Source organism: Malus sylvestris, chromosome 17 (assembly GCF_916048215.2).
Source record: "Malus sylvestris chromosome 17, drMalSylv7.2, whole genome shotgun sequence".
NCBI classification, from domain to species: Eukaryota; Viridiplantae; Streptophyta; class Magnoliopsida; order Rosales; family Rosaceae; genus Malus; species Malus sylvestris.
This window is the reverse complement of record NC_062276.1, coordinates 25,860,619-25,865,794: the sequence shown is the minus strand read 5'-3', so window position 1 is coordinate 25,865,794 and position 5,176 is coordinate 25,860,619. Positions and strand designations below refer to the sequence as shown.

At 38.9% G+C, this 5,176-nt stretch overlaps 1 long non-coding RNA gene across 1 annotated transcript; it reads left to right on the top strand.

Annotated features, from left to right (window-relative positions):
- Nucleotides 1–259: 259 nt before the first annotated feature.
- LOC126611569 (uncharacterized) lies at nt 260–615 on the top strand. The gene is made up of 2 exons (XR_007618900.1): nt 260–348; nt 468–615. It is a non-coding gene; the product is annotated as an uncharacterized LOC126611569 (long non-coding RNA).
- The last annotated feature ends 4,561 nt before the right edge of the window (nt 616–5,176 follow it).

Below are 5,176 nucleotides of genomic sequence, written 5' to 3'. Positions count from 1 at the left end.
AAAGAGAGAAACAATAACAAAAAATTTATCTGAACCCCTATTTGGTTCTGTTTGATTGATTGTCTATTTAGCGTGTTTTTTAGTTTTGCTTGGTGGGTTCAGATTCATTTGGGTTTATATGTGATTTCCAGTCGATTATTGTTTTATTAGTTGTAGATCGTATTTACTGTGGAAGTTTGAATCTTTGTGGTTGTTTAAGTGTAGTTCTTGGGTACACACACATTTATCCTATAAATAAGTTCATGACATTATTCAAGGGATGGACAGAAGTCCCAGGCAGCAATCTCTCTGTGATCATCGCTGGGAAAATATCGTGGTATTTTTGAGTTCGGATTCAGCCAGCATGTGGTAACTATTTCTTTTCCAATTACTTTCATTTGTTTATTTGTGAATCAATAACTTTTTTGGGAATAATGAATGTCACAATTGCTAATAAATTGATACTTTGTTCGGAGCTTGAACTGTAGATATATGCAAGATATCCATATATTGATCAATGCTATTAACTCTTCTCAACATAAAGACCTCAAATTTCAGTGCCTCTTCCATCATTTATCCTACCTCACTATGTATGGAGCTATTACATTTGCAATCATATTAATTCCTTGAAAACAATATTTATATTTCTCTGTAAATTGCTAATTTTGGAATATACTATCGTTTCTTTGCTGGTACATTAAAATGAAAATATGAAAAGTAGTCTCAATCTCACCTGGGGATGTTGAAAGCCGATTCGATGCTACGAGGCACTTCGTTTAGGGCTATCTGAGGGAGAGAGGTGTTAGGTGTCTGAGACAAGAGGTTTCATGGATTAGGTTTGGGTGGGATTTCAAGGATTAGGTTTTGGTGGGATTTGAATGATTAGGTTTAAGTTTTTATTTGTGCTATTGGCATAGAGATGAGGGGGGTTCCAAGATAGGATTTGGAGATTTGGTTTAGGGTTTGCAGAGTCAGAGATAAGGAGTGTCCAAGAGAGATATGGGAGGATTTAGGTGATGGATTTCAGGGATTTGGTTTAGGGTTTGTTTTCTGCGATTTGCACAGACAGAGAGATGGGACAAGGGTGAGAGAGATGGGAGGATTTTCTGCAAGGGTTGAAGGAAATGGATAAGGGAGGTATGAGTATGGGTTTGTTGTGATGGGGTTTAGTAATTTTCAATATTCTTAGACTCTTTTTAATTTTGCAAAATCAAATTACCTATGGAATTTATAACATGCAATCAGTTTCTTTTTAGTTGAGTTCATATAATGTTGATTGCGTTGTTATACAACTCTTTTTTTTATAGTTAGGTTGAAAATCATATTGAGATTCTTTATTTAGTTGGTCCAATCTGTAACAGATGAGATTGTTTTCTTTGATGTTTCAATCAAAATTTGATCTTTTTTGTGTGTGAAATTATAATGGAATTGCAAGTCAAGTATATCTTAGATTCTTGGTTGCATACTCACATTCCCACAAGTATTATATTGTCTCTTGACTGGATGGATTTTTATAATTTCCTGGATCTATGGTTACAATGCTTTTTATAATTTCCTAGATCTATCCTTTGTGTTCAGTCATGATTATGTTGAATGTTTTTCAAGTTAAATGTGTTTTATTCATGTAGTTAAGGCTAGTGCATTCAAGTCCCGCAGCATTGCCCAAGCATATTACTAGTCTATTACTATGACTGAATGCTCTTGGTATAGTTGGACTAAAACTCAAATAATTGAAAAGAAATAATTAACATTGTGTTTAGATGAAAGAATTGCTAATTAATAGAAATTCAACACTAATTCTCTTGTACTTCCGTTCCCAAACCGAGGTAACGAAGATAATGATAGCCTAGTAAATAAAATGCATGTAACAATAGAATGCATATAACCAAGCTTTTCTCTGTTGTTTATTAAAATGTGATTTGGTTAGATTGGTGCTAACCTAGTAAATAAAATAAAATAAAACAGAAGGGAAAAAAACAAATATGTTATAAAAAAACAGAGGTGAAATACCTCATGCTATTGAAATATATATATATATATATATATATATATATATATATATATATTGTTGATGCACAAAACCGAAGGGGTCTTGGAACAACGTAAATCCGACCGTGAATCTGCAAGAAAATAAATAACACAAGATGTTTCATGGTTCACCCCAAGGTTTGGGTTATGTCCACACTGATATTGTATTTTTTAGGGAGAGAGAGCTCTGAATATGAGAGTGAGAGCATGAGAGAGCTTAGAGCTTAGGGGATGTGATGAGGCTTCTGAGCCTTAGGGTTTGTGAGGGTGAGGAGGCCCTTTTATAAAATAAGGGCTCCTCCACTTTTTACATATTTGCCCCTTCCTTTATTACATAATTACATTTGAGTCCCCCGAGTATTTATACGAAGGCCTAATATATGGTACAAATAGTAGTCCCCTAAGTCTTCAATCAAGAAAATCTTTTGGCTGGAGACTTGAAATTCAGTCCATGTGTGGGTCGAAGTAACTAGATGTCATCATGAACTGATACTCGATATGAGGCGGTGCTCAATCTGAAATGATGCTCAACTAGAAGTAGCACATGTTGCGAGGCTGCTCTACTTGCGGCTTATGTTGCCTTGGTTGGCTAGGTTTTGAAGGTGAGGGAGTCCCTTTTATAGAATAAGGGCTTGCTCCTCAATACATAAATGATGGGTTAGAGTTAATGCTCGTGGCGAGGCGGTTGCTTAGTAGGTGGCGATGCTCTCTAATGATGGTGAGGGAGTCTCTTTTATAGAATAAGGGCTCGCTCCTCAATACATGAATAATAGGCTAGAGTTGATGCTCTCTAATGATGGTGAGGGAGTCCATTTTATAAAATAAGGGCTCGCTCCTCAATACATAAATAATTGGCTAAGTCCCCCAAGTATTTTTCATGAGGCCCAATATATGGTACATGGTGTAGTCCCCCAAGTATTCGGTCAATAGAGTCTGTTGGCTGGAGACTTCAAATTGAATCCATGTATAGGCCGAAGTGGCAGTTGTTCGGAGGTGGTATTTATATACCCTGCACTGAAGCTTTGTAGGTAAAGCTTTATAGGTAAAGCTTTGCAAGTGAAGCTTTGAAGCTGGAGCTTTTGTAAATGAAGCTTTTGAAGCTAGAGCTCTGTAAATGAAGCTTTTGTCAAAGAAACTTTTGAAGCTGGAGCTCTATAAATGAAGCTTTTGAAGCTAGAGCTTTTGTAAATGAAGCTTTTGAAGCTAGAGCTCTGTAAATGAAGCTTTTGAAGCTAAAACTTTTGTAAATGAAGCTTTTGAAGCTGGAGCTTTTGTCAAAGAAACTTTTGAAGCTAGAGCTTTTGGAAATGAAGCTTTTGAAACTAGAGCTCTGTAAATGAAACTTTTGAAGCTAGAGCTTTTGTAAATGAAGCTTTTGAAGCTGGAGCTTTTGTAAATGAAGCTTTTGAAGCTAGAGCTTTTGTAAATGAAGCTTTTGAAGCTAGAGCTTTGTAAATGAAGCTTTTGAAGCTGATTGACATGAGTGATGCTCATGGATGTTAACATGAGTGATGCTCATGAATGTTGACATGAGTGGTGCTCATGAATGTTGACATGAGTGATGCTCATGAATGTTTATGTATAATTGACATGAGTGATGCTCATGAATGTTTATGTATGATTGACATGAGTAATGCTCATGTATAATTTTGAAGTACTGGACGTACTTTTGATCACTAGGTTGGTGGTAATAGCGGCAGGTTGCCGAATAATTTTAGGCTTGCCTTTTTTTTTTTTTTTTTTTTTTTAGCTCGATATATCCATGTGAATATGGAAGAAGCTCCTCAACGTCTGTTGCAGCTCCTCTTTCGAAAAAACAGATCACAATACCACATTCATAAAAAATGGATTTAATATTTTACCTGCTGTCACCAATGAAGTTGGTGGACACCACATCATCTTCGGTGTATCCCAAGATACCCTTCAGCTTGCCCTCAGACTCCTCTTTGATAACAGCCTTGATCTTGGTTTAGCCTGATGTTTGCAGGGACCCACGGTCGATATCACAATGATATCGCTGACTCGGACGCGTTGGCTCAGGAGAACACGAACGGGGCGGAACTTTTCATGTCGTAGCAGGGAACCAGGAGAGGCTTACACATGTCCTTGAGCATCAGGACCTTCCCGTCCTCCCTCGTATGAAGCTCCTTAACGCCTTCCCCATGCTCCCGTTGGAGTACCTCCGGCGTCGGCGAAACACTCCACCAAAGCTCAATTTGAACATGTCGGCGACGGGGTCAGAAACCGAGTTCACAGGTACGTCTGAATAATGTCGGCGACGGGTTCGGCGATCAGCATTAGCACTCTGAACATTCAAATTCCCGATCATATTGGTCAAGGCTCGTCCTTGAAGATACTCCATGGACAAGTAATATGTCTGCTTGGGATTCTACTTGTGGAAATGTAGGTACGTCTCGTTCCATTGCTGGATCAGCCGATCACGGACGCTGTTAGTTGTCGCGTAGTAGGCTTGCTCCGGCTCGAACTTGAACGGCGAGAAGTTGGGGCTGAATTTCACGTGGTAATTGATGTTGGAAGTAATCTGCGACGACTCTTCGGTTAAAGGGTTTACAGTCGCCGGAATCTTGGATGAAATGGCGGAGTCTATGATTGTTTTTCCGTTCGATTTCGTAGTAGGCGCCATGGCTGAACTCGCAACAGCTTTTCAATCCTCAAAAGTATATCTTTGAAGTAGGTTTTTGGTTTATAGAATACTGAGGTTCTTGGAGTGATATCATCAGCTAGAAATTATGAGCATAAAGGAATTTAACATAGAATCTGAATGGAGGAGGGATGAGATATTTTTATAAAATAAAGGCCAAAGAGAGAGATATTTTAGTGGGGGAAAAGATAAGGAAGCAAACATATATGTCTGCGTGGGGGAAGCGGGCTGGTCCTGAACCTTCTCGTTGCCCTCTCCGCTAAGAATGGTGGCCTAAACTGCAGCACCGTAGGCATCACCATCCCCACCAAGAAGGAACAGGTCTTCTCAACCTACTCCGACAACCAGCCCAGAGTTTTGATCCAGGTGTATGAAGGAGAGAGAACCAGGACCAAGGATAACAACTTGCTCGGAAAATTTGAGCTCTCCGGAATCCCAACTGCACCCAGAGGAGTACCCCAGATCACCGTCTGCTTCGATATTGACACTAACGGCATCTTGAATGTC